This window comes from Canis lupus, chromosome 6 (genome assembly GCF_048164855.1).
Source record: "Canis lupus baileyi chromosome 6, mCanLup2.hap1, whole genome shotgun sequence".
Lineage (NCBI taxonomy): Eukaryota > Metazoa > Chordata > Mammalia > Carnivora > Canidae > Canis > Canis lupus.
Genome location: NC_132843.1, coordinates 70629605 through 70648319, shown reverse-complemented (window position 1 = coordinate 70648319; position 18715 = coordinate 70629605). Strand labels below are relative to the sequence as shown.

Genomic DNA, 18715 nt, shown 5'->3' with positions numbered 1-18715 from the left:
GCCCCAATCATGGTCAGCTAACTCCAGCCGAGTCTGTGGCTTGCCTCCAGAGCTCTGTGGCCTTGAGCAAGTCACTCAACCTCTGTGAGACCCCCTTCCCTGTGATCATCACACACTTCAGAAGACTACAGTGGGCATCGAATGAGATGGGGGGTGTGAGTGAAGCACTGCCCAACAACGTGTACAAAAGAAACGGAGAGAAAACATTCAATTAACATTTGTCAAATGGAACTGTTCTTATTTCCAACTAGATGTTGACTTTGCAGCTTTTACCTAGTTGGATTTGGGTTAATATTCCCCCATATTTTCTCATTCTGCCTTTTAATTTGTACTTGAGTGATTGGGGAGTGACAAGGAGCATTAATTGCGAGTCTAGTGTGTGCTGAATTAGTCCTTTTCAAAGTTAGTTCCCTGGGCAGATTGTACCAACATCTCCTTGCAATTTAGAAATGCAAATTCTTCGAGGCTCACCCCAGGCATACTGATTCAGAAACTCTGGGTGGGGCCCAGTAACTAGTATTTTGGTAAGTTCTCTGCTGATGCCAGTGCATGCTAAATCCACTGTCCTAAATATTGTACATGAGTATCTCATTTAATTCTAAAATGCCTTAGGAGGTGGCAATTACTATCTCTGACTTACAGATGAGAAGCGGGCTTTAGTGAAGTCAATGCCTTGCTCCAGGCCCACACTATTGCTCTTTGCTCTCACTACTACAGTGCCTCCCAGAAGCGGGAGAGTTTTGTTCCCAGAGGGTGTCCTACGAGCAGGTGTGAGGGGCAGGAGTAACTGGTGAAGAGGGAATGTTCTCCGGGGCTGATGAATAGGATAACCAGATGCTTTTACATGGTGTGCAAGACCAGCCAGACTGTCACCTTTAATGAAAACAGACAAAGATTAGTGCTAGGGCTGTCCTCCTATTGAGCTGGCATTCAGAAGGCGCCACTGCTAGTTTGCAATGTGCCCAGAGCTCTGCCATCCCAGATCAGGAGTTTCAGCGGCAGACTTGTTGCTGATGACACCGTCAATGACGCACGGAACTCCTGCTGCTTGCCCTAGAAGATCTGTAATTTGATCTCCACCCAGCGATGTCATGCCCTTTAAAGGAGGAGAGAATGGAGATCTAGAGAGGCCCAGGGACAAAAGCTCACCATCAAGGGGCCCGGCTCTAAGGATCATTCCTTCCATCAGGCTTTCATTGGGAGAAGGCAGTTCTCGGAGTCCTCAGAAACAGGCAATCCCCTAGCCGTGGCACCCTGGCCCTCCTCCCCGCGGGCTCCCTGCCCAGGAGAAAGCCAGCGGGAGGGTGCAGAGCCCCGGGCGCCCCAGCCGGAGGAGCCCAAGAGCGCCCGGTCCGCGGCCACGAGATGGCGCTGTGGTTCAGGGCACTCGGGGGCCCCGCCCGGCCGGCCCCTGCCCTCCCCTCTCCGCCCCTTTGCCAACTTGAGGATTTTAAATATTGCACAACTCGGCCTCAAGAATGAGCACTTTGCAAGCCGGGAACGCCGCACTAGCGTTGCATGGGGACCGATGGGGCCTTGCACTGGCCACCGCGAGCCCTGGGGACCGTGCGAACTGAGCGAGGGGCCGGGCTGTACCCCAAAGCTAACAGAACACGGGTGGCAACTCTAATACCAAGAAAGGGTTGCTTGGTTTTTTTACCTTTTTTCTTTTTTCTTTTTTTTTGCCATGAATAAATGATCTCCCTCCCCCTAAAGCACGCTCCAACTTTAAAACTTAGCCATGGCAGTTTTTTCCTTTATATCAAAAATAAATTACAAGGGGAGTCGGAGTCCTGGCCTGCTGTCCCTTCGGGCCCAAAGTCTTTTTTCCATCGCTTAAGAAAAACAGGCACAGGTAGGTTTGTGCACATGCTTCCCCAGAATTCTGAGTTCGAATCCTGGATCTGCCCTTAAAAATTGTGTACCACCCAGAGAGTTCTTTAATCTCCGGAGGCCAGCTTTTCTCGTAGGGAATAATATAGTGGATTGTCGGGAAAATTAAATACATGTAAGCCACGGAGCATAGTGCTTTGACATGTAGTAAGTGCTCAATAAATGTTACCATTATTTCTTTTCCACTAATACTCACTGGCTTGTCGTTGTTAGCAGGGTAGGCCAGACACTTGGCATTCAGTCCAGGCAGCCTTGTGTTTGGGGCTGACTTCATTTGGGCTGCCTTATGGCCCCCAGGGGGCTGGCTGATAGACCTCTAAGCTCAGAAGACCCAGCACTGGCCCCTGCATGGTACACAGTAACTAAATTGGGTCGCCCTGGTCACCACAGACCACAGCCTCCAGCTATGATTCTTCCTCCATCCTGTCTTCTCCAGGTGGCCGGTGCTCGCAGACACCTGCCATCACAATTGCTCAGTGCCCCCCCTTCTGTGCTGTGGTGCCCAGTTTTGAGTGACACAAGCTACAGCCTTTTACTTTCCTGCTCCCCAGGGCTGGAGGGATGTCTAGAGTGGGCCAGGGCAGCTCCAAAGCTTGTTCGATTTCCACTCAGGGTTGGAGAGACCATGTGGCCCGTAGAAAGCCCTGCACGGGCCCAGGGAGGACCCTGGTTCCAGAGCCTTGGCCCGGGGAAGTGTGCAACTCTCGCCTCGCCGCGCACAGTCACACAGGTGACCAGGTCAGTTTGCAGACGTTTGTGTCTGGAGTTCTTTGGGGTTTCTATTTCTGTCTTTCCTGACTTCTACATTTCTAAGCGCTGGGTGTTCCCTCACTATCTCTCTGTCTTGCACAAACCAATCCTTGACCGAAAAAAAAAAAAAAAAAGGTTTTGCTAGCAATGCAGAAGCACTCCACGTGTGTTGACGGACTGCCTGATAAACTGGCTGTGAGATCTCCACCAAGATCTTTAAGGAAGCTACCATCCGACTCATTAGATTCCATCAGGGCCCAGCTGAAGCCGCTCAGAGATCACTCCTTGTCAACAAAAGGCTAACCACATATGCAAATGAAGTGTTGGAGGTGTGGGGCGGGGGGTGGTTAGTAATCTGAGGGGAGAAAGGGTTTCTGGTTCATCTAGGAAGGCTTTCTGGTGTGGGGTGGGGAGGAGTGTGTGCTGCTGAAGCTGTAATTAAAACGGACGCAGTTTGACAAAATGAGAGAAGGGTGTGGTTTTAGGGCCATAACCCATCCTTTCCTGGTTCAGGTCCTCACTTGACTCATTCCAAAGTTCCCCTGCCAGCCCCTGGGAACGTTCCAGTGCATGACATCTCTCAGGAAGCTAGCTGAGGTTCCTAGAAAACATCACCCACACAGCGCCAATCTGCCACCTTCACCCCCACATCTTTCTTAGAAATCCTACCTGCAGCTAGGAATGAATGGATGGGAGGTCAAGGATTAAGCAATAACCAAATCCTGAGGTCGGGGCACCCCGGTTATAGAAATCTGGTTTCTGGTCGGGGCCACTTGCTGGCACCTACTCCCTGGGGAAAATGTGAGTTAAGGCCCAGTGGGGAAGGGGGTGTCTGAGGGGCTCTCCGGACGTCCTGATCCCTGGCTCGGCTGGCAGAGTGGGGCTGGCACGGCCAGCTGCCCTCTGAGGTCCTCGCCTTCCTGTTTTCCTCTTGGGCCTTTGAGAGGGAAATCTAAACCGTGTGTCTCTGATTCATTACTGTGAACTCATCAAGTTGGTGTTTGGTAAGAGTCCTTGGATGTTTCGGAAAGAGCTTTTGGTTTGGTTTCATTTGTTTTTGTAGCGCTTTTCCTTTGAAATAGGAAGTCTGTTTTTGCCAAGAAGAAAATGAAAAACTAGATTTGAAGTTGGATCAGAGCAAAAAAAGAAATTTACATTTTTATCCTTTTGTTTCTCTGTTCTTGACTGTGCCGTACAAAATAAGTGATAGCTAACATTTAATCTTGCAGATTGGGTCGTTATTATCATCCCCAATCTACAAATAACAAAACGAAACCCAAAAGAGGTAAGTGAATTGCCCAAGTCCACAGAACCAGGAAGTGGTAACCTGATATTCGAAGCACAGTGCCAAGGGCCCCCCCTTAGGGGGACTTAGAAACATGTTTTAATCTCTGTTAAACTCAGAAGAAAAATGTGAATTTTTAGATCTGAAGAAAATGTTTTAATACGTCATATTAATATGTCTGTCTTGGGGCATCTGGGTGGCTCAGTCAGTCCAGCGTCTGCCTTTGGCTCAGGTCATGATCTCAGGGTCCTGAGATTGAGCCCCACAACGGGCTCCCTGCTCAGTGGGGAGTGGGTTTCTCCCTCTCCCTCTGTCCCTCCCAACCCCCACTTGTGTGTAAATGTGAAAGGAAGAAATAGGGAAGTGGAAGCATTTATGAGAACAGGGATTTCACTTGGGGAAACTGAGGCAGGAGATAGCTTGTGTTGATCATCAGTTAAAATTCAGTTCCAAAACCACTTTGAACGTTTTTCTTCTACATTTCTCTCTTTTTTAAAAAATGATTTTATTTATTTATTCATGAGAGACAGAGAAAGAGGCAGAGACATACAGGGAGAAGGAGGCTCCCTGCAGGAAGCCTGATGCGGGACCTGATCCTGGTACCCTGGGATCACCACCTGAGCCAAAGCCAGGTGCTCAACCACTGAGCCACCAGGCATCCCTCTCTTATACATTTCACATCCAGGACTCAGATTTAATTATTAAACTCCATAGTAGTACTTAAATAGCACTTAAGTCCTAATTGTTACTTAAACTCATAAATGATTATCTTATATAATGACAGAAGGATAAACAGGACTTTTGTTTTTGTTCATAGTTCTTTCCTGTTGGTTATTAACTCCTATTCATTCTCTAGCAGTTGGTGTCCACTAGTAATTAGCAAATTGTCCTAAAGGTCATAAGAAACCATCTCACTTCCTTCTTCTTGCATCAAAGTGACATATTAAGCTTTGCAGGTTTCCATGGAGCAGACTGGTAGTTTACAAACAAGGCTCCTCAAAGCTGGTGCTTGGTAAAGATGCCCAGAACTGGCTTGAGGTCTTTCTCCCTGCTTTAACCTGAATATTGATAGATAAATAGATAGATAGATAGTAGATAACTAGATAGATTTACATTCCATAAAAACTTAAAGAAACGTAAGTAAGAATTCTAGAAACTGGTTTATTTATTCCAAGAACAACTTAAGATGACTTACAAAAATGGATACGACACAGCAGGATTGGAGTGGGGCAGAGCAGAGGGGGGGGGTACAGAGAGAATCTTAAGCAGGTTCCATGCCCAGCAAGGAGCCCAACAGGAGGCTTGATCTCACAACCCCGAGATCATGACCTAAGCCAAAATCAAGAGTTGGATGCCTAACAGACTGAGCCACCCAGGAGCCCCACTGCAAGATTTTTTTAAGTAAAGAAGGAAATGGAAAGAAGGGAAATCGTGGTAGGAAAAGTCAGACGTCACCATGGTAAGGTTCAGGCACTAATGCCCAAGTGGAGGGGCTGGCTGAGGGGTTAGGAAGGAGAGGCTGCACCTGGCAGACATGGTTCCCCAAAGGGTCATGTAGACACAGCCATTCTCTATCTGCAGAATAAGGAGATGTCCCCCTGGGCAGTGCCCTGAGCTCCCGATGGATGCTTGTAGAAAATGAGTGAGAGGAAATGATTGACTTTGGTTAGGCTTGTCCTTCTCTCTCTTGCCCACCATCCTTATCCTCCCCTTCCCCGGAGACCCACAGACCTTTCACAGGCTTGTCCTCTCTCTTGCCCACTCACCTGGCTGTCCGTAGTCCTCCAGCCACAACCCCCTCCCTATACTACCCTACACACGCCAGTCACTCCTCACAAACTATCAGTAAGTGACAAAACCCAGGCTTTCACACCCAAGGACCTCTACTAAATACTAATAGCTACCATTTACACCATGTGTACTCTGTGCCAGGCACTGTTGCAAGCATCTCATGTGCATTGGGTCACTGATTCTCACAACCCTACGTGGGGCATATTGCTATTAACCCCATTTGGCAGATCAAGAAACAGAGGCACGGAGAGATCAAATAACTTGTCACGGACATACAACTGAGGATAGCACAAGATTGGAATCCAGTTTGGCCCTGTGTTTTTACACACTCACCCTCTGGCCTCTGGATCTGCCAACATGTTATAGCTTGCTGGCTGGGGCTGTTACTGAGGCTGAGATCCCAGGTTTTACCCTCAAGGAGGTCTCTCGGCCTCATTCTGGTCCATCTGTTTGGTAGCTGCAGGTGGCACCTTGTGCTCTGTCCAGCATTAATTGATAATGTAGATCCCAAAGGAAACCCCAAGGTTTGAGGGGCTGCAGGAACGCAGCGCAGGCCTTCCTCACAGTGGAAAAAGCAGCTGGCAGGTTGAATATGTGAGACGGCATCATCGCTGATCACTAGTTCAATCTTACTAACACTAATAAGGATCGTGAACATTGCCATTTAGAGCCAGGTGCTGTTCTAGACTTTCGCATTCACGATCTCCTTTCATCCTCAAAGCAGCCGAGCAGGTAGGTATTATTAGTCTCACTATACAGGGGACATTGAGACCTTTGGCAGGTTGAGAGACTCCCCAGAGGGCACAGCCAGCTCCCCCCTTCCTCCTACCAGGCCATGGTACCTCTGCTCCCCACGTGGTCACCACTGTTGTGCCACCTAAACCCACGTGTACAGAAGTTCCTCCATGAGCATTCTTGGGATCTTCCTTTGCTTCAGTTCCTCAAAGCCAGGGTCCTATTCACCAGTTCTCTTTATGCACCCCTTCTCCAACGCCAAGGACCCCCAATGAAGTTCTTCGCAAGGTGAGCTCTAGTCAGATGTTCCAACTTCATGGCTCTGCTTGCATCAGCAGCTGGCATCTCTGGTAGAAATGCAGAATTAAGGAAACAGTCAAAAACCTAGTTTTCTGATCCTTTATCCCTCCCCAAATCTCCTCGCTTGCCTAGACACGCACAAAGCATGTATTTATGCAAACACCCCCAAAACATACCTACAGGTGAGTGTCCAAGACCCAGCCATGTAAACCATTATGCAAATGAGAGGGCGGCTGGTGAGGTGACTGCCAGAGCCATCTGCGTCTCTGTGTGCTCACACCCAGAGAGAACTCAAATACTGGCAGGTCAACCTCACTCCTCCAAGCTCATCCCTGCCCTGATGACTCAGGGAGAAACCATGGAGCAATTTACTCAGCAGCTTCTAAGAGTGGCCTCTTCACTACCCTGCCAACCCTCCTGCACCCCCACCTGCACCTGGCGTGGGCAGGGAGAGGTGATAATAAATGGGCTGTTACCAGCTGTCATTGCTGGGCAGCAAAATGACTGCTCAGCCTGGTTCAGGAAAACACACTCCCCTCCCTGCGAGTGATCCCCTGGGCATGCAGGGGCACGAGAAGGAAACGGGTGCCGGGTCTGGCTTCAGTCTCAGGATGAGGATGAGTCTCAGGCGTCATGAATCTGGATGGTGAAGACTGTGACAATATAGCACCAAAGTTCCCTTTTCTACCATCCCAGAGGAAACGAATTCCTAAGCAAACAAATTCAATTATTTGTGCACGTATTCCATGCATATAGGGAGCACACCCAGTGAGGACCAGGGGAATATATAATCAGTCCGCCCATGAGAGAGACTCAGGCATTTCCAAGCTGTTCAAAGGCCCTGTGGTCCAGCAGGAAAACACACTCATGATTCTCAGTGTTTTCCTCTTCGGTGGAGCAGATCCACGGGATCCTCTTAGTTAACCCTCTGTAGCTCCACTCAGTGAAAATACATCCATTTGGAAGAAGCAAAAGCCCTTGTACTTTGCAATACTTAAATAATTTACCTTCTAAAAACTCAGACTACGCTCCCTACCTCAACAATTCTGAATTAATGAGATGACCCGAAAGAACGATTTTTTAAAAAACCACAGGGGCTTTGGAAGGTATTAAGCCCTTGCCACTCAGTTTTGTCCACAGACCGGCAGCATTGGCATCACCTGGGAACTTGTGAGAAACACAGACTCTGTGGCCCTCCTGGGTCAGGATCCCGTTTCTTCCAGGGCACACTGAAGCCAGGTTGGGTATTATCTTTACGGGCAGTGACCTTCCTTGGGGAGTTTCGCTTTGCTCCAAATGCTACCAGAAGCCGGTCATCTCTGAGCACGTGCCGTGTTCTGGAGGCAGCCAGTTCTGGGCTCTGTTGAGGATGAGGGGAGCAGAGAGAGAACAACCTGAGGCATGGAAGGACAGAGCACCTGGCAGGGAGTGCACACCATGACCTTGGCATGTAGGTGGGGAGGTGCAGGGAGGGGAGGAAGCCCAGAAAGCAGATTCTCCTAGGGGGCAGGGGGTTGCGGGGGTGGGGTGGTGGTGGTGGTGTGCACCCCTGTGAGGGGAAGCACTTGTCTTTGGCACAAGCAGTAGGAATGGAAAAGAGAAGCTCCTTCGGGATGAGCACAGTGATCCACAAGGTCTCTATTTCAGCCCAGCCCTTGGGCGGTGGAGGGGCTGGCAGTGGGGGTGAGGGTGGGAGGTTAGGAGCTAGGGATCAGTCAAAGGCAAAGCCAGGCTGAGAGCTGGGCCAAGCCCCAATTCATAGCTCCTGGAGTGTCTGCTCCTGACTCACCCTAAGAGAGAATATGAGAGAAAAGGCCGTGTTCCATGGATGAGGAGATAAGCCCGGGGCTTCTGAGCTTCCAGCTGACAGAGCAAAGAAAGACAAGGGCAGATCAGGGCTGGCACTGACCTAAGACCACCCATGCCAACTGCTGCACAGGAAGCAGTTAACCAGCCAGAGGCAGGCGCCGGGCTTCCTGAGTGCCCCAGACTGCAGGGACATGTACTGAGCACTTTGAGCTCCCCGTTGAATTTCTCTTTCTTAACTGTAGGGGATGGTGGCAGCGCTCACAAAGCCCTTCACAGTCTCCTGTCTCTCCACCCTTGAATCCTTGGCGCAGTTGAGAGACGTCAACGGTCCTTTCACCAGCTTTATGTACCTCTGTGATAAATTTTACATGTAGTCTATCAATTCCTTTGGAACTCTTCTCTACTCTAACTCGGTAGCTGAGTCAAAACCTTAACACTACATCTTGTGGTATGTGTAACAGAAAAAAAAGACTAGGCAGACCCTCAGGGTTTATCAATATTGGTTCAGTAAATTATAGACATCCATCCTTGGAATATTATGCAGTGGTTAAAAAGAATGAGGTCTGTCCCAGTGTGTGAGATGGTATCCAAGATGTATTACATGAAAAAGCAGGTATCTAGTATTGTCTTATTTGTATCTAAAAGGAGACATATGCTCACAGATATGTCGTTATGCATAGAGTATTTCTGGATGTACATATTAGAAACTGGATTGTTGGCTGTTTCTAGGTGCCTGAAGGTCAGAGTGGAGAAAGAAGACTTCGTTTTTACTGCACACCATTTGGTATTCCTGAATTTCTCTGTGTGTGTACATATATTTTTCTGTGTATATATAATATCTATATTATATATATGCACATATTACACTTTCAACTCCCAAAGAATTATAGAGTCATTTAAAACGGTGATTATGAAGATTAACATGGAAAATTTTATGACATAATGTTAAGTGAAAAGGGCAAGATTCAAAGTCATTATGTGCATTCTGATTTCAATCACATGAAGATAAGGAGATGAACAAAATTTGAGAGCAGTTTTATCATAGTGCTGGGATTTTCCGTACTTAGAAAAATCAACAACAAAGTGGAGTTATAATTTGTTATAATATAATAAATATAATTTATAAGTGCACATTTGGATGAATTTTGACAAATTTATATACCCACATAACCATCACTACAATCAAGTTATGGAACATTTCCAGCATCCCAAAAAGTTTCCTTGAACCCCAACCCATTCAATCCTGGGATCAGTTCCACAATCAATGATGTGTTTTTCTGTCACTATGAATTACATTTGGCTTTTCTAGAGTTTCACATTAAGGAAATCATATAGTATGTGCTCTTTTTGTGTCCTGGCTTTTCTTTTGCTCAGCACATTGATTGTATCCATCCTCCCCTTCTTCCTTAGTAACCAAACCCTCAGCAATGTACCCAGCTAAAAGACTATACCTCCTAACCCTCCTTGCGATTAGATATGACCATATGATGAAATTATTGTCAACAAAACATAATTAAAATGGTATTTTGGAAAGTCTCTGTAAAAGTGAGAGGCAGATACCTAGTTTCTTTTCTTCCCCTTTCTCTTGTTGTTGGCCTTGAATATGGACCTGATGAATGGAACTCCAGCAGCCATCCTGGAATATGAAGTGACCTTAAGGATAATCAGAAAAGGAAAAAGAGCCTGGGTCTTTGATGACACAATGGCCATACCAGCTTGACTCCCTTCCCCTCAGACAGCTTTTACATGGAAAAATATGTATCTTGTTTAAGCACAGATGTTTGGGCTTTTCTGCTAAATATGTACTTGAAACTAACTCTAATTATGCCCTAAGCCTTCTAGCGCAAGTTGATTTTTTAAACAAATTATGCATATGTTTGATTAAAAATTTAATTTTAATATTAAAAATAAATCTTTCTACCAAAATCTGACAAAAATAGTTCAAGAAAAACATCACAGACCACTATTTCTCATGAACATAGTTGCAAACATCTTTAACAAAATGTTGGCAAATTGAATCCAGCAATATACCAAAAGAGTAATGTACCATGACCAAATGGGGTGTATCACAGGAATGAAAGTTTGATTCGACATTCAAAAATAAACCAATGTAATTGACCATATTAACAGAATAAAAGATTTTTTAAAATCGAACCATCGTCTCAATAGATGCAGAAAAAATCATTTGAAAAAATTCAATATTCTCTCATGGCTAAAAACTCTCAGTAGACTAAAAATAGAAGTGAACTTCTCAACTTGATAAAGGGTAATTCTGAAACAAAAAATAAAAACAAAAAAACCCTATAGCTAGCAACATACTTAATGGTGAAAGACTGAACGCTTTCCCTTAACATAGGGAACGGTGAAGAGATGACTGCTTTTAACACAACTATTAAATATTGTGCTGAAGTCCTTAGTCAATGTATAAAACAAGAAGAATTAAAAGGCACAAAATTTGGAAAGGAAAAAGTAAAACTTTCTCTATTTACAGGCAACATGATTGTCTATGTAGAAAACCCTAAGAATATTAAAAACAAACAAGAAAACCAATCCAATTGGACTTAATAAGTGAATTTAGCAAGGTAAAAGGATACAAGATCAATATACAAAAACGAGTACACCAGCAAAACAGATGATTGGGAAAGTATAATCTTATAAATCCTATTTATAAAAACATCAGAAAGCATGTAATACTTAGGGGGAAATTTAATGAACCATGTGCAAAACGTCTATGTTGAATATTATAAAACACAGAATATGTTTTAAAACATTATATATAAGCTGAGAGAAATTAAAGAATGCTTAAATAAATGAATAGATATATCATATTCATGGATTGGAATACTCAATATTACTAAGATGCTAAATCTCCCCAATTGGATCCATAGATGCAGTGTAATCCTATTTGAACACAGCTGTGGTTTTCAGACATTGATGAGGTGATTGTAAATTTTTTTTAAAGATTTTATTTATTTATTCATGAGAGACACAGAGAGAGAGAGAGAGAGAGACAGAAGCAGAGGGAGAAGCAGGCTCCATGCAGGGAGCCCGATGTGGGACTCCAGCATCACGCCCTGGGCGGAAGGCCGGCGCTAAACCGCTGAGCCACCCAAGGATCCCGGTGATTGTAAATTTATATGGAATTTTTAAGATCATACAATGAATCTAAAATAGAATAAAACAAAGCCAATGCTGTAACAGAGACAGCAGAGAGGGAGGAAGAATAGTGCCTATCAGGTAACTCAGAAGCTCCTCGAGCGAGACACTATTTGAAATGCTAGTTGAGGACGCCTGGGTGGCTCCTTCGGCTCAGAGCATGATCCTTGGAGTCCCGGGATCAAGTCCCACATCGGGCTGCCTGCATGGAGCCTACTTCCCTCTCTGCCTGTGTCTCTGCCCCTCATTCTCTCTCTCTCTCTCTTTCTCTCTCATGAATAAATGGAGCTAGTTGAAAGGTGACTAAGTACTTATCAGTTGGAGACATTCATGGGAGGCATTGATCTACTTAGGTTTTCCTGATCATAAGGAATTGAAATGCATCACATTTAGTTAAATGAAAGACTTGCCCAGAAGATAAAGTCTCATAGAAATCCTTAGAGACTCCTTGTAGATTCTGAGCTTGGAGGGTAGTCCTGGATCTGAGGCTCCTCTCCTGGCGTCAGCAGCCACAGCCCCTAAATCTTTATTGTGGTCTCCTGTCTGTGTCCCTCTTCTCGTGGCTCCTCCTACCATCTGCTTTATTCTCTCTATACCTCCAGGTATGAAGCTAGAAGGATAGGTTAAAACCAGATGGCCAAAGGCTTTGTTTGGCCAGATAGGTTGGTTTTGATCATTGTAGCCACTGAAGCTTTTTAAACAAGAGAAGCAACTGCTCAGATTTGGCTTTGGGGCAGATAATTCCATTGGTGTGTGAAAGAGACTAGAGGCAGAAGACCAAGGAAGGAAGTATTCCCAGTAGGAGATAATAAAGCTCAAAAGCAGTGGAACTCAGTGAATATGGGATTTGGATAGTAGCAAGATACATCCTACCCTGGTTGAAAATTCCTCTATCTCCTTAAGAAACAGAGGGAAGGAGAATTAAAGCATCTGCATTTTGCAAAAACCCCCCAGTTGATCTTGGTTGAGAATGACTAGTCCAGACGAAGTGGCATCTATGGGGACTGAGTGAGAACAGAGGGATGGATTTAGGGACCACCAGACTTGGTGGGAGGAGTCCAGGTGACTCTGTAGTTTCTAGCAAAGGAAGCTGAGCAGATAATAGCTTCATTTTCCGGGCCTTGAGAAACAAAACGCAAACTAGGTTTATATATGGGACTGGAGGTGAGAGAGGTGGAGAGAATGTGGGTGCACGTCCCACAGAGAGCTCAGGAGTCCGTCACACTGACAGTACCAGCAGGCAGTGCCCAGAGACGGGCCGACTTCAGCCAGCCCTTTAGCTTTGCCTCCACGCCACAGGCCGAGTCTTAGACTCTGAGCAAGAACAAAGCAACTTTCTCCTTGGTTGGGCTGTGAAGGGGGTAGCGTTAGTTAGCATGGACTTCGTTAGCGCCTTGGCTTAGGATGCTGGAACAAATTGCACCAGCAGATCCGTCAGGTTCCAGGATTCCACCCTGACGGTTCTTCCGAAGAGACTTTAATGAAGGGACAATTGACAGAGATGTGGGGAGGATTTCAGGCTGGGGGGGGGGGGGGCAACGAGACACGTGGAGGCACCAAAGGATTTCAAGCCGTTACTGCATCTAGGCCTGAGGAGGCAGAGGGAAAGGATGGCACTACTGAGGCCCGGGGGGGACAGGGCTGTGCAGAAGATGCTAGAGTCACAGAGGAAGCTGCCGCTGCCAGAACCAAGGCTCCGAATCAGGAGGGACGAGCAAGAAACAGCCCTGCCAACCTCTCCCTGCGTTCACACCCCAGTGTCATACCAGTGCCTCCCCTGGGTGAGCCAGTTGGAAGCTAAGCCATGCGGGGGGTGCAGGAAGGAGGGATCCGCCTGCAGACACCGAGGGGCAGAGGAGGGTGGAGGCTGGATCAGGTGTATAGGTTTAGGGGGCACATGAGATGCACCAGCATAAGCGCATCCCCCGAGCAGAGCCTGAGGGAGGCAGCAGCTTGTGGAACTCTGTGGAAGAACAGAAAAGAAACCGCACCACAGGCAGTCAAGACAAGAGACTGGGATCCCTGACAGCCCGGACCTGCCACCTGCTGCCACACCCCGAAGGTCCCGGGGGGCACACCTCAGGGCCACACCGCGGCCGTCCTGGCCTGGGCTGCCTCGCCCTGAGAGAAGGGGTAGGTGGGACCAGGGGGCTTTCGAAGCCTTCCAGTCGGGTCCCTGGGCCCTGCAACCCGGGGCTGGCACCGGGTCCCCACTGCCCGCTGGGCACCGAGTGCCACCCCGGGCAGCGCCAGGGGATCTGGCACCCGCTGGGCCCCAGGGGTGCTCCTCTCTTCCAGCGAAGCCCTGGGACGTGCAGAGTCAACCAGGGACTTTCTTAAACGTATTTTTCACTGTGATGAGGTACATTCAAAAAGAAAGAAGAGTGTATTCATCTCCAGAAAGCAGCAGCTCCGCGGACCCGCGCCGCCAGGCTCCAGGTCCTGTGCCCCCCGCTCGGTTCCTGATAACTGAAGATGAAACTTGAACAGCAAAAGGGAAGTCTCCTGTCTCCTACAGGGTATCAAATCCTGTTTCTACATGGTTTCAGTTCTTAAAGACACAGGATTCCATATTTTCTCACCCAAGAGGCTGGAAGGCCAAGAATGTTCGCTGACCACCAACCACATTTGTTCGAGGCCCCTGGGGGGGGCAGTGTGCTGGGGGGGGGGGGGTGAGATGGAAGTGCGCTGCAGAGCCTGCGGCCGGCCTGCGAAAGGGGTCTGCAGGTTAGTGAAATGCCTCATCATCTTTCTCCTTATTAATATAAAGAAGAGGTCTGGGTGAGTGCACAGATTTGCTCAGCCTCCATCTGGGGCCCTTAGCGCGCTTCTAAAGCTTTTACTTTCCTAGTTCCTAGGGGCGGGGGGGTGGGGGGGGGCAGATGACTCATCATTTTCTTTTGGAGGTGGGAAGATCTGTGCAGCCCGGGGCCCCAGGTTCAGGTTCACTCCAAGAGTGGCCGCAAGGAGAAGCCTGCTCCTCTGTTGTGCCACAAAATGTCCCAGCTTGCTGGAGAACAGCCCGAGGTGCAATGTACTGAGGTCTTGTCGCCTTCTAAGCATTTATACACATTCAGTTATGGGGGTAGTTTTGTGGGCTCTGTGGTTTATTAAAGAGGACAGAGGGGGGCAGCCCAGGTGGCTCAGCGGTTTAGCGCCACCTTTGGCTCAGGTCATGATCCCAGAGTCCCGGGATCGAGTCCCCCATCGGGCTCCCTGCATGGAGCCTGCTTCTCCCTCTGCCTGTGTCTGTGCCTCTCGCTCTCTCTGTCTCTCATGAATAAATTAATAAAATCTTTTTTAAAAATTATAAATAAATAAATAAATAAATAAATAAATAAATAAATGAAAAGGAGGGGAAGAAAAGAAGGCAACATGAAAAAGAAAAGGTGGGGAAGGTGTCTGTAAGGTCTTCAAGCGTGTGAAAATGCACAGTAAAGAGAACAAGGGGATGTGTCCACTGAAAGAGGAGACAGGAAAATGTTTCCACAAAGATTCTCTTTGGGACCCAGAAGCTTTCTCACCGAAGTTAGATAACAGAACAGAACAAGATGCTGTGGAATCTCTCACATCAGGATCCATTCATTTGCGTATTCTTTGATTTCAACAAGCAATAACCATGGAATGGGATGCGTGCTGTGACTCACATCCAGAGTCCAGGAAAGCACCTTAGTAAGAGTGCTTAATCAACTTTGTCAGATCACAGAAGATTGCTGGAGAAAATGACATTTAGCGTGTGATGTAAAGGATGCTCGGGAGTTAGAGTTAAAAATAAGGAGGAAGAACAGCAAATTGGAGAACCTGATTCAGGATAATAGAGCCAAGGACAGCAAAAACAGGAGACATGACCCTAGAGGCTCTGCTCCTTGGAGATATCATTCCATGTCGATCAATACACTGCCTGGCTTTCTCCGACTCTGTCCATATGGCGTGAACATCGTGCAACAACACTAAGGGTCGTTCGGCCCTGTTTAAAAATAAAGTTCAAAAAGGGCAAAGTCATGGCTCTGGTTCAGATATGAAATGAACAGGTGATAAAATGTTTACTTATTAAGGATTAAATAAGATCATAAAGGTCATTAGTCAATGGGGAGGCTGAGCAGTTATATCACCAGTTCAAAAGAGAATCCAAAGAGCAGGCATATTTATCGATTTGGGATATTGAAGTGAATGTGCCAATGGAAGCAAACTGGTTTTTCAAGGAGGAGGGAGGGAGAAAAGTAAATTGACCTCTATGAACAGGACATAATTTGCATGTCTAGAGACGAGAATTATTTTGCACTGTTACCAATTAGCTATAATTTACAGTTGTAAAATGGCTCAGGCAGTGGAAGACTAGAATTAGATAACCTGAGGAATGTCCTCTAGACAATACATAGTTTTCCCTTGAACTTTTCCCCCACATGACCGATGAGTTCAAGTTCTTTCTTTTTCCCCCTCCGGGCCAGAGCCAGTGGGGATTCGTGCGTCCACCTCCTCTGTGTGTATACATGATAAGCCAAGTACGCCTACGCAAACATTAAAGACTTAAATAATAGTGTTGTAGAACAAATAATAATACAGTAACTATTTTCAGTGTTTAAATAAAATTGAAAAAACTAACCAAGAGGCTTGTTTTCCTGTGTTTTCAGCCCCACACCTCCACCTCTATCGTCATCAACCTATTGTGCTTTCAACATTATTGTTACAAGATCTTTATGAAGCAACTTCACTGCTGACTTACAGGAATCCCTAATTTAAAACAGGCAAACTGAACCAGATGAAGAATTATAGGAACAAAGGAAGTAGGTTAGGTCCATGCCCTTAAATGGGGAAATAACCCTGAGAAATTCACATCACAAATGAAGTAATACTAAATGATGGGGGTGTGGAGTGGGGGTGAGGGCTTAAATAGAATGAGGACAAGAGAGAAGGACTGGCCATTCATTCTATCAGTCACTCGGACGGATATTTTTAGTACCTACCATGTGCTAGGCACCGCGTTAAGCAACCAGGGATATATGGATAAATAACACGATCCCTGTCCTTTGGTTGTTTACGGTTTAAGCAAGAGTGTTCCCTGTTCAGACCAGATGGAGAAAATTACTAGGTCTCCTCTCCTCAAACTGAAACAGGTCTAAAGGTGAGACTTCAGAAGTTATGTGATAAGGCGGTCCTCTAAGGGGTGTGTGTGTGTGTGTGTGTGTGTGTGTGTGTGTCTTGGGAGGTGTCTGTCCCTTGCTAGTCCTGGTAAAGCAACCCCCCCACGCGCGCACACACAATGGACACTTAACTACTGATCGTTTAAACAATAGCTAATTCATAAATTAGTAACAACTAATCATTAATAGTTTTATTCTTGAATAAGTATTTTATTAATTCTATAAATAAATGTATTGGTTTGGTATAATAAATTGATTATTAGAGTGAGTAATTAATTACTAGTAAAGTTAAGGTAACATTAATAATTAGCAAATTCACTGCAATAGTTCAAGAACTACTGCAAGGTACATTCACTGGTTCTTTCCATTCTCTTACCTCAGGATGCAGGCCCCCACTGGTGTTTCTCCAACTCTCTTATTTTCTCAATTTCAGAAAGTACTGCCTGGCAAATTGAGCCTTCTGTGGGTTTGTGACATTTGGGAGGGTACTTTTTTTTTTTTTTTTTTTTGCCTTGCTGTTGGTCTGGAGGAAAGACTCCAAGGAAGCTCCATGGATGTCGAGATGCTCGGGAAACAGTGCTGCTTTCCAGGCCCTGGGCAAGCTCACTTGTTCTGTCCAGGAATGAGGGACAGCAGATTCAGACAGAGCAGAGGGTGGTTTCAGGGCAGAACAGAAGCCGATGCCCCGCACAAGGCAACTGAGAAACCCGTTCGAGAAGGGTCTTGATAATGGATGGATAGATATGTAGTAGGTTATTAAGGAAAATCAGGGAAGTTCCAGTTACATCTCTGGCCTTTCAGGGTGGTGTCTTAGAATGCAAACACTGGACTGTCCCTCGCACTTTCCTCAGCATTGTGGTCGGAATTCTAGGCCAGCGGCTTTTGGTCTGATCTACGATGACATTTCTGATCTTCTTGAACATATTGGACCCAAAAAGGTCACGCTAGAACACCCAAAAGAGCAGGTGAGCTGCCTCCAGGGCCAGGCTGTACCCTGAACACAGCTCCAGATTTAGGACACGAGTTCTTCAAGCGTGCCACACCGAGTGCATCGGCACCTGCTAAATACAGACTTTCAGTGTGGGTCACGCTAACGGTGATGACGCCCATGGCAGCAGAAGTGAACACGTCCATCTCCTTTGTTCCAAGATAGATAAGTGGGGGCAATCTCATCGGGAAGGTCATTTTCCAAATGCATCATCCAGGAAAGTTCCCTTGGCTCCAAGTATGGGGTAGTTTGCAGATACTTCGACCTTGGCCAGCTCCACTCTCAGCCTTCGGGTTACATGCCATTACTGAGGGGGCTTCCAGAGGCACGTCCCCCCTAGGGACTCAGCAGCAGGGATGCTTTAGGTTCAGAGCTCAGGATCCCCACCCCGTCTCCCATTCCTCCTTCCTTCTTTCCCTCTCCCTCTTTTTCTCCTGCCCTTCCTGCCTCTCCCCTTCCTCTTCTCCATTCATCCTTCTTCCTGTTCCCTGGCTTTTGTTTACGAGCCTTCTTGCTGTGACACAGATGACCCTGCCAGGACTTCCTGGATATCGCAGGAGGGAAGATGTGTCAGTGAGATGCAGGGCCTCCCCTTTTCTTCTCCCTTCTGCCGGGACAGAACTCACAGCGCTGGTAAGTACACCCGGACTGTGGAAACCCTAGCATTGATGGGAAAGAAGAGAGGGGCTTTTGGGTCTCTTGCTTTCCTGTCCGTTAGTGTCATCACTTCAACCAAGGTTTGGGGCCAAAACTGGGGCCTGATTCAGTGATGGAAACCCCAGGCTGGGCTGGTGCAACACAGGGAGGGATTGCGGACAGGAAGTGGTGTGGCCGCGTGGGTGTGAAGGAAGGGTTTCCTCCCTCTGA

The 18715-nt window shown here is 46.8% G+C and overlaps 1 long non-coding RNA gene across 2 annotated transcripts; it reads right to left on the bottom strand.

Annotated features, from left to right (window-relative positions):
- Positions 1–5069: 5069 nt before the first annotated feature.
- On the bottom strand, positions 5070–10791 carry LOC140635861 (uncharacterized). 2 transcript variants are annotated; one of them, XR_012033170.1, is made up of 3 exons: positions 10124–10791; positions 7915–8114; positions 5070–6801 (listed from the first exon to the last, which is right to left on the bottom strand). It is a non-coding gene; the product is annotated as an uncharacterized lncRNA (long non-coding RNA). The 2 variants fall into 2 exon arrangements; XR_012033171.1 differs by lacking the exon at positions 10124–10791 and adding an exon at positions 8544–9405.
- Between the last annotated feature and the right edge of the window lie 7924 nt (positions 10792–18715).